Source organism: Helianthus annuus, chromosome 12 (assembly GCF_002127325.2).
Source record: "Helianthus annuus cultivar XRQ/B chromosome 12, HanXRQr2.0-SUNRISE, whole genome shotgun sequence".
Classification (NCBI taxonomy): Eukaryota; Viridiplantae; Streptophyta; class Magnoliopsida; order Asterales; family Asteraceae; genus Helianthus; species Helianthus annuus.
The window spans coordinates 53,886,723-53,898,475 of NC_035444.2; positions in this window are offsets into that span (position 1 = coordinate 53,886,723).

Consider the following 11,753-nt stretch of genomic DNA (forward strand, 5'->3'; position numbering starts at 1 on the left):
GTGTTTTGGATGAACACAAGTTTTGCTGAACTAAGGTACATACTTTAGTGTTTATTGAAAACATCACAAAAATCGAAACAACAATTGAAATCAATTTTGAAAACATCGAACGATCCCATAATTTATCAGATATTTTACAGAACTGAAAACTATGAGTGACATATGCATGAAAACACTTGTTGTGTGAGATTTGTGTGTCATATGACATCTTGGTTGATTTACAGAGTTTTTGAATAACCATTTTGACCATGATTCACTCGTTACTCTGTTTTTCAACTGAATACAACCAATCCTTTAGTATCAATAACTTTTGAGCTGAACTGTTATGTCAAATTGATTGTTAGATCGAATTTGACTGTCCAAGCTCTGATACCAATTGTTAGGATCTGGGGCTGTCATGATTGTGTTTGTTTGCATAAAACGATAAATCAGAACATATGAAATGATATAAGTGCAGCGGAAATGAGTAGCAAATTTTGTAAACACAATCAAAGAAAAGTATAGATTGATAAACAATTGCTTTTCATTGAGTCAAAAGATTTACATAAAAGCAAAAGATTACAATGAAGCTTACAATCTAAACTCCCCCTCAGCCTGACACACCAGAGTTGGTTGCACAAGATGAAAGGATTGAATTGAGGAGAAGAACTCACTCAAAACGATCAAGTATAACAGTACAGAATACTGTCATATTTATAGGCAAACCAAACTACTGATGAGCTTCAGCTGACGTCACCATGATAGTGACATCTAACGACCTAACAAACTATAAACACTGTTCTATACAAACTACTGACATGTAACATCTGATAAGTAGTAAAAAGTAAAGCTAAGGAAAACTACTGCTTCACGTTCCACTGTTGTAGCCAGAGCACAGATGTTGAAACTTCAGTGCATTCTTCAAAGGTGATCAGTCTTTGAGAGAGCAGTGCTTGAGTCTTCAGCAGTACTTAGGAAACAGCAGTAGATAGAGCATCAGTGTTTGTCTTCAGCAGTCGTTGGATAATCATCAGAGTTTGGTTTATCAGTTGTTGTAGTTGAGCAGCACTTAAGATCCATCAGCTGTTAGATAACCACTGTCAAGGGGAGAGTATAGAGTAAAACTTCTGCTTATTGTGAATCCATTGTTGTGATCAGGTTTTGGCTTTACATTATCTGTTCCTCTGATAGGGTTCAATCCCAACAAGTAAGTATAGCAAGGCATTAATAAAACTTTTTGTCTCCAAACGGAGAGCTTTTTCCCTTAAAATTTGATATGAAAATGCATAATTATCAAACTATATATGCATATCTCCACCTAAAACCACATGACAAATAATTAAATACTACTTGTAAGGTAAAGTTTTGAAATATATTCAGCATCAAAAAATAACATTAAAAGTGAAGGAAACTATGAAAAGGACAGAGTAAGCATACCTCACCAAAAGCACTCTTTCATATCATGGTTAGTAGCTAAAAATTAACTCCCATTTTGTGACTTTGAAGGCACGTATATTCAGTTTCTTTTTTCTCTAGAATTTAACTGAGTTGTTTTGATCTTCCTACACATTAGCGACAACCGATTTCTTCTTGAGTAAAAGTCGTTTACTCAAAAAAAATTCAAGTATTACTTATATTCTAAGAACAAACCAATAGATGATATGCTATTCTCTAGTAAAAGATTAAACCCGAAATTCAAGTTTGGCCACATAATTTTTTGTGTCTATTGGCCCATTCAATAAACTTGCATATAATAAAATGTATGTAATAAAGCAATATCGGTGGTTTTTATGCTTTTAAATTAATATCAAATGGCTTTCAATTACTTAGAAATAAAACAAAGAGTTAAATGCTTGGTTGGTCCCTGTGGTTTGCAAAAATTCCATACTTGGTTCTAGTAGTTTACTAATTACACGCGTGGTCCCAAAAGTTGTCAAAAATGAACTCGGTTGGTCCCCTGACCTAACCTTTGTTAAATTTCTCAGTTAACTAAGTGTGAAATGACTATATTACCCCTGGACAATTAAAAGAAATAAAAAAAGAGTTAAATGCTTGGTCAACAACCCCTCTTTTTCAGCCCACCCTCGTCATCTTCTTCAATAACCCCCCCCCCCCTCTCTGTCGAACACCAGTAACCACTATCAGCCATCATCTTTGGCCACCACAACCACCACCTCCGAACACCAATACCCGACCACCACCACCAGATCCGTCAACCATGGCTACCTCCATCCATCTCCCTTCCTGCAGCTGTGGATTCACCCCTGTAGTATCTAATTCAGCTCACAATAACAACCATGGGGATGTGCACAGACGACGATTCACATGATCTCAAGCGCCTCAAATACGCCGGCGACTTCAATTGTGGTTTCGGATGCTATGGAACCAAATTTTCTGGTAATTTATGTTAATAAGGTGTTCGAATCCGTCACCGGTTATCGCGCCAATGAAGTCCTTGGTCGGAACTGGTATATTTATTTTTTCTGTAATTTATCTAGAATTGTTTTGTGAATTTGAATTGTGTGGTTAAAGATCTGTAGTTATTGTTGAATTTATGAGTAGGAGTTCGGAGATGGATGGAGGTTGGGGGAGTTGGCCGGGGATAGAAAGGGTTGCCGGAGGAGAAGAAGGGTTGGGGAGGATGATGGTAAGGTTGGATGATTATTTGTTGCCGTTAGGTTAGGTTATTACATTTCTGATTTCATTTTAAGATCTGTGAGGATTAAGCTAATTAGTTGTATGCGTCTAGCTGTTATAAGGAAGAGTAGATTAGTATTTGAAGATTGAGCTATTTAGGTAATTAGGTTGCGGATTTGATTAGTTGTGAGTGGAGAGAGAAAGATTTCTGTTAATTTGAGCTTGAACATGAGGAATTGAGTATGCTTATTTTTATGTGGCATAATCTATCTGATAAGTATAGTGGTTTATTGTAATGATTTTGTGTGTGTTTTCAGTTGAATGTTTGCAATAGAGTAAAATGCCAGAACAACAACTTGTCGAAGAAATTGCAGGAGAAGCAATTGTCGTCAGAGATGGTGGTGGTGGTGGTTTGGGGGAAGAAGAAGTGGGTGGGGTGAGACCTACAAGATATTTAACTCTTTTTATAATTGGGCTGGAATGAAAGGACCAAATTACCCTCACATACCAAGCACATGAGGCTGTTTAACAGAGAAATTTAACAGAGGTTAGGGTTGGGGACCAACCGAGTTCATTTTTGACCACTTTTGGGACCACGCGTGTAATTAGTAAACCACTAGGACCAAGTATGAAATTTTTGCAAACCACAGGGACCAACCAAGCATTTAACTCTAAAACAAAGAAACCAACCAAAGAATTGAAAACAAACTGGTGATGAAGTGAACAGTGGACATCAAACTCTAAACAATACCGAACTTTCATTTATCACCTGCACGCACATGGTTCCCATCATAAAGACAAAGTGGCCTCATTTAGCTTTCCTTTTTATTCCTAAGTAGTGAATAATATATCTTTGTAATTTAATATATCCACATATAAAATTATAAGCACTGGAAGACGAATATATGAAAAAAAATATTATGCATAAAAACACAAGATCATATGGGATCAACAATAAACTTAGAAGGCATGAAGATTCAACTTCAAACATAATCTCAATCATGGTTTTTTGTATTTAAAGTGCATCACAAATCAAGAAAATGCTCTTAAGTTAGAATAACCTAAAGATGAAAAAATGGATTCAAAGTGAGTTTTTTTTTATTAATAGTTGATATGATAAGTACAAAAGTATCAACTTAAAAAAAAACAAATGGAGAAACATGATCTTGTAAACAACTAAACAAAAAGAAAAACTAAAAGAAATTTGAAAACAGGGGAATAAAGAATATTCATTTCTTAGGATGCTAATTTTCACCATGATTTATAACCACTTTAATGGCATCCAACATCCTCACTGAAATATATGTATTTAATTTAAATCAGCTGAATATTGAAGAAAGTTAATCTATGTGAATACAATCAATATTTAGTTATAGAAAAATTACCGGTGTCAAATTTGTTTGGGGATGCAAAATAATGCCTCTTCCTATAAGATTTCTTGTGACCAAAGCTCTAATTTCATCAACAAAACCCCTGCAATGATAATTTCGCTAAACTTGCAGTCTTAGAAACAAACAATAATAAAACTACACACTACAAATAGGATTTCTATATGTAAACGTTCAATAACCACATGAAACCTAAGAAGATTAAAACAATTCAATAATCACATTTGCAACCTAAATTTTGAGCAAAAAAAACAATACCCACCACTCAATGTTAGACCATCATCGTTCTTACACCATACGAACCCTAGCCACCACCAAGAACCTTTTTAGTCATCATGAACGGCTAAAACAAAGATCTGGAAAAAAAAATCTAAACATAAGATCATCTAAAACGACATGAATGTTAAAAATCCCAAAATATGATGTTCTCCGTCACAAAACAAAACATAACAAATCAGAAACCCTAGCGCAACTGTTAAGAGAACGCGGCTACTACATCGTCGCTGTTGTTGTCATCGTTCTTCGTCACAAATCATAACATCCACTCTAATTTAAAATTGAACATTTATAAACTGAAAACTACCTATACAAATCAAAACAAAAACCATAAATAAATCGAAGAACTAACCAACATCAGACTGCGACGGCACCGACGGAGAAATGCCATAAACTTCAAAATTGGAGGTGAATCAGCAAGGCAATAATCGATTGTTGTAGATGATGTGTGAAGGAGATGATGATAGATCTGATTAAGACGAAGATGATGAAGATTGATTGTTGTTGTTGTTCATAAAAAAACGAATCTTTAGAAGTAAGAAGGAGCCAGGGGAGAACCGCAAGCAGAGAATCTAGGGTTTTATCCTGGATGGTAGCAAAGAAGAGGTAATCGCAAATGGAGAATCTAGGGGTGGTGGTTGGCGGAAGTCCTGGCTGACAGAGGTGGCCGAGAGAGATAAATGAGAGGGTGGAGGAGATGAGGGGGCGGTGATGAAGAAATGGATTTCTAGAAGAAACCCTAGGTGAGAGTGAAGTTAGGCGGGTTTCGAGCTTTAAATATGGAAGTACCCGAATGACCCGAATAGTGTAAACGGATCCCGCGTCGGGTTTCACATGAGGGGATTGAAGGAATTGCAAAAATGGCGGGAAAATGAGGTTTAGAGGACCTAAATGGGGGACATGTGTCCTCTAGGTATGGCTTTAATTAGATGTAATAGATTTGTACCATTTGTTATTTTTCTTCTTAATTTAATTTTCTTCTCAAATGAACCTTCCCCATATACATTATGGTTTTGTAATATACATATGTGCATATATATAGTTAATGCATTATTTTATTATAACCCCATTAAATATAGGGTTATAATATTTATGTGGTTTTTGATATGTATATAATTTTATAACATTATGGAGTACACATACTTAATATACATGTGTTTTATTGAGTTAATATATATAGTGTTATATATTTAAGTTTCGTTAAATATATGCATTATAACATGTATCCCTATGTATTTTATAAATACATAAATCAAAGTTTTTATAAATACATAAGTTAATATATATGGTTTTCAATTTAAGTAGCACATTTATACATTAACCTTATTTGTGCTACTTATATGTAACACCCCGTGTTTCGGAAGTCAAAGTCAAAGTCAAAGTCAAGATTGAAGTCAAAGGAAGAAAAGATTGCTAATTGCGATCTGTCTCTCCTTGCTCGATTCCTGTTTTGACTTCTTTGACTCGTAGATAGCCTATTTTTGTTTTCGCTTTAGTTGTGTTATGTGGAGTATCTATTAATAATCGCATAGTGATCGCTATTTATCGCTTGTTTAATCGCTTTACCGCTATCGCAATCGCAATCGCACTCGCAACTCGAATTACGCATTTTAGTTATTGTTATTTGTGTGCGTATGCCTTATGTGTTACTTGTGCATGTTTATTTATGTTGTGTGTGGTAATCAATCGAAACTCAATCGCAATCGAATCACAAACGCTAAGCGGATATGAAATAAGGATGCTTGTATGTTGATGTAGTAGTTGGGATTAAAAGTAATTTGACTAGGAAATTCCATCGCATCGCAACGCTCGCAGTCGCAATCGAAACAGCAAAACTCGTCGCGCCGAACACTCGAACCAAGCAACTGATCGATCAAGAGGCCAGCCGATCGACCAGCCGTTCGATCGACCAGCCGTTCCATCGGACAGCTGTTCGACCGGGCTGCCATCCGATCGTCCAGCTTCTTTCCACTTTGGGTAACCCTATAAATACCCCTTGTCACCGTCAAACTTTCCACTTTTGCTCTCTGACGTCCGACCAGTGCTCTAACCTTGCTTTTTCTCCAATTTCTCGCAATTCCAGTAAGATCTCCTCCTAAATCTTGTACTTCCTTAATCTACACGCACTCCTACACCTTTCTATCTTTTGAATCTTAACTTTTAACCGTGAAATCATCAAGATTCGAGGTGTTCTAGGATGACGTCACCATGTGTTCTTGAGAACTTCATGTTTTGGCCTCAATCCACCAAGAACAACCTAGATTTAACCGATTTCCACATAAACAAAGATCTTTAATAGATATAAACATATTCACAATGAAAAGGATTGAAAGATGGTTTTCTAACTTTCTTTCAACTCTTTTACACTCAATGCCACCAAAACCAATAGAATCGGAGCTTGTGCCGACATACTACTCATTCTTGTGGTTGTGTAGCCCTAGATCTGGATTCTATCCACGAAACATGGAACACCATCTCGAACATTTAACTAATCGGATATGGGTGATTCCTGTCCGATCAGGGGTACCAAGTATTGACGAGGTTTCTGTTGCTTAACACGTTATCAAAACATCTCGATAAAACGACAAACAATCAAAACAACCAAGTGTAAGACGAACAGGTCGACTAGGACGGAGTGCCGTCCGATCGGACTGCTGTCCGATCGAACAGCCAATCCGAACGACTGGCCAATCCGAACGACTTGCACCTTGGTCCCACATTGATTTTCAAATCAACTCTCAAGAGTTTTGGAACACCGAACGGATTGCCGTCCGATCGAGCTACCACTCAATCGACCGACCATCCGCTATGTGATGTTTCGAAACTTCAGCACTTAAACAATTTTCAAACATGTTCAATGCACAAAGGATGCCACCCGATCGAACGGTCGTCCGATCGCGTGAAAACATGCTGTGAACTTGTTCTCACTGAAGTGCCCAACCAATCGGGTTGTCGTCCGATTGAACGACCTTCCGATCGACCGACCTGAAAGGTAGAGATGCTTCAGTGTTTTCAAAATGCTACAACGAAAACTTCAAAAGTCAAGCCATCATACACAAACACATCCTTCCCAAAGGAAGTAACGATCCACTCGAACGGTCATCCGACCAGACGACCGTCCGAACGGACTGCCACTTTTACGACCAGCTGTCCGATCGGACTACCATCCGATCGAACCACTGACCGACCCACTAGTACTTTGCACCTTTTGCGTGTCACTTATCATTATGCTATCGTTCTGATCAGGCTAACCCTACTCTCTAGCGCTCCCTTCAATCCATCAATCGCTGTGAGTATACTCGATCCCTTTTTGCTTTACGCACTTTTGGGTGTTACATACGTTACTTATACTAAATCACATCGAACACACTACGCAATACTGTAAACGCTAACCGTTACCGCATGTTATACTTGACTTAATGAAGGCTTGTTTGTTATGTTTACATATGGAATGTTGTCTACCTGCCTTAGCAATGATAGTACTATTAGTTTGGACTCAGCACCTGTTCACTCAGGGGTTGTTAAGGATAATTACCGACATGGCTCACAGTGGTGAGTGTGTATCACGAACTGCCTTGGGCAGTCAACCCGCAGTCATTGGTATCGGTAGGTTCATGTCGATAACTAACATGCCTCATTTTACACTGTGTACGTGCTGGTTATGCATAACGCTTTCGAACTCTATATGCTATTATCAAACTTGTATGCTCACCTTTACACTATGTGTATTGACTTTTACTTTAACGTATGTGACAGGTGCTTAGGATGCTTATTTGCTTTCTTTGGTGTGAAATCGAGGCTAGGAAAGACCTAGGTCAACAATAAACACTTGTCTGTAATAAAAATCTGAGTTGTTGGAACAGAACAATTTGACTAGATCTTTTCTGTAATAATTGTATTATCTTATATGACATGGTATGAGACATGTTGCTTTAAATATTTGGTAAATATAGTTGTTATGGAAACTTCTGGACAATCTATTTCGCTCAGTGCCGCGCCCCGATGATTCCGCCATCGGTTGGGGTGTGACAGATTTGGTATCAGAGCCATAACTATAGGGAATTAGGCAACACTCGACCTGGTCCGGGTCGATGTCTTAGAAATGACCCAGTCTATAGTTAGGAACCAACAGACCAACTCATGCATGTCCAGTAGGGATTATGTGTGAGCATACTTGCTATTTCTCATTACTCTCGTCTATGCTACACTATCACTGCACTCAAATTTTCAAATACGAATTAGTTATTAAGTCGAGATTAGGTGTGAAAACCGCAAACTCTTGACTAAATTGCTTGTTCAACCCACATTTTTACCTATAAACTCGGGAAATTGTGTTGAAATAGGAGTGAAATCCATACTTTGACGCATAATTCTCTTTTACTTCATCAAAACAGGGATGAAGTTGTTAAGCCAGGGGTGAAACCCTAACCTTGACGACTTGTTCCGACCTTTATCTGATTTTACAAAACTCTCAATAGAGTCTTGACGGACTCCAACGACTTGAAGTCACGGTATGACTAAAGGGATGCGTGCCGAATGCCCAAGAATCGAGGCAAAAGCACAGTCCTGAAAGTTAAAGTGTGTACAACAAGTCCTTGAGAATAGTCGAATCACTTTGGATAGTCAATGTCTAATAGCCGCAGACGATCTATTTCTCGATTTTATGTGTTTCGATTCTGAGCCCGCAACTGCTGACTCTCCTGATTCGTTGATTTTATGTGTTTGTATGTGTATTTACCTGCTTATGTGTTTTAATTTTTGGAGAATTATTCGATTTTCGCTTTCACTTTGATCGACACACCCAACCCACATTGCATCTCTACCCCAAAACGCTGACAAAACGCTAAATTGTGGACGACCTTGTGCTATACTATACGCTATGATAATCGCTGTACGCAAACCCTCGCAATAAAAAGCCTACGAGCGCCAGCTTTGAATGATAGGTTTCTGTATTCTGACTGCATCTTGTGATTACATGTTTATGTGCTTCTGTGAATTCTGTTCTTTGTGTGCTTATATGCTTCTGTGTTTATGTGAATCTGTGATTATGTGCCTATGTGCCTATGTGCTTACATGATTATGCGTGTTCCTGAGCTTTAGTAGTATTAGGCGTGTGAGGTGAGTTTCGATTATGTTGTGTTGAGTCCTGCGACGATGTCTGTTGCAGACAATGTCGTCATCTGGATCTCGCGCTACCCGAGATGCTCGTCGAAAGCAAGCAGACAAACGCCTTGCTGCCATGATTACTAAGTAAATGGCAAAGGTTGTACCCCAAGTCGTCAGCGAGCTGTACGAAAACATGAGCAAATTGTCTGAAGAATCAAGGACCGAGACTCCCAAAGTTGCTTTCAGCTTCAAACAGTTCAAGGCATTCGAACCGAAGGAGTTCACCGGAGAAGAAGGCCCTACGGCTTTGTTTCAATGGTTTAACTCAATAGAAGTTACCCTGAAACAGAGCGGATGTCCTGATAATCTCCGCACATTGAACGCTACCGGCGTCTTCCAGTCCCGCGCTCTAGACTGGTGGACGGCTGAAAGGAACAAGCACGGAAATGATGCAGCCTATGGTCTGTCATGGGACGAGTTAAAGAACATCATGCTCGAAGAGTTCTGCCCTCCCCATGAGCGCCAAAAGCTGGAGGATGAGTTCTGGCATATCAAGCAGAAGGAAGGTGACAACGCTGCCCTGACGGCTCGCTTTAAGCAGCTCAGCATCATCTGTCCCGATCAAGTGAAGACGCCCGACATGACGATCAAGAAGTACATTCGAGCTCTACCCGACTGTGTTGCAGATTTTGTGCATGCCGCAAAGCCAGCAACAATCGAAGAAACATACTTGCTCGCCGCTGAAATCAACGACAAGCGAGTAAAAGCTGGTTTTTGGGATAAAACTTTAAAGAACCTGCACCAAGTCACCACTGCGCCAACCGCTGAAACCGCCGCCGCTCAACCGTCAAAGTCCTCACGCTGCAAGAAGAAGAACAACAACAGCAGCTCCAGCAACAAGAACTGTGTTGTCACTACCACTGCTGTTCCACTTCAAGTCGTACCGGCCCAGCAGCAGCCCCATCACCGACCAGCACCAGTTACCTATGCACCGCCTGCAAAGCGTGCATACACAGGCCCCCACCCGGCTTGTCCAACATGTTCTTACCATCACCCGGTGGGTCTCGCCTGCCGTTTCTGCGCTCACTGCAATATGTACGGCCACTTCACCGCTAACTGTCGTACTGGTCCCCGTCAAGCCCCAGCTCAAGCCACTGCTCATCAAGCTCTACTCCCAGCCCCGCAAGGCCAACAAGCGGCTCAGGCACCCGCGATCAACGCCCGAGTCTGCTTTGCATGTGGTGATCCCATCCACTTTGCGAACATGTGCCCGAACAGGATTGTGAAGCAAGAGCCTCAGCAACACCAGCAGCAACAGCCTCAGCAGCAACAGCAAGCCGCACACGCCAGAAATTTCAACATCAATGTGCGCCAGGCCCAAACTGACAACAACGTGGTCAATGGTACGTTCCTTGTGAATGGTATTTATGCATCGTGTTTATTTGATACTGGAGCCGATAACTGCTTTGTGTCGTTTGAATTCGAGAAGCTTCTTAGTCGTAAACGCTCCCATCTCCCCTCGACGTTCGATGTTGAAGTCGCCACCGGAAGAACTATCGCCGTTAAATCTGTTCTTCGTGATTGTACTCTTGAGCTCAACAATCACATCTTCCCAATCGACCTTATTCCGATGCAACTCAGGAGTTTTGACGTCATAGTAGGCATGGACTTTCTTCGCGAAAACCATGCTGAAGTTGTGTGCTTCGATAAGATGATTCAATTCTCGCTCGCGAATGGTGATTTATTGTGTGTCTATGGTGTAACTGCTTCGAAAGGTCTCCAGCTCATGTCGTGTGTCCAAGCTAGCAAGTATCTCCGCAAGGAATACAGAGCTTTCTTGGCCAACATTGTAGTAGCGGAGAAGGAAAAGAAAGGAAAGACAGAAGTGAAAGACGTTCCTGTGGTTCGAGAATTTCCCAATGTGTTTCCTAATGATCTCCGTGGTTTACCCCCAAGTCGTGATATCGACTTTCGTATCGGCCTCATTCCTGGAGCCAACCCTATTGCCAAAGCTCCTTGCCGACTCGCTCCATCCGAGATGCGTGAACTCTCGAATCAACTCCAGGAATTACTTGAGAAAGGCTTCATTCGCCCGAGCACCTCTCCATGGGGCGTGCCAGTCCTTTTCATTAAAAAGAAGGATGGATAATTCAGGATGTGCATCGACTATCAGGAATTGAATAAGTTAACTAACAAGAACCGCTATCCCCTGCCTCGCATTGATGATTTGTTTGATCAGCTACAAGGTGCTACGTGTTTCTCGAAGATCGATTTATGCTCAGGCTATCACCAACTTCGCATTCAAGAGGAGGATATCCCCAAAACCGCTTTTCGCACTCGTTACGGCCACTATGAGTTCGTTGTTAT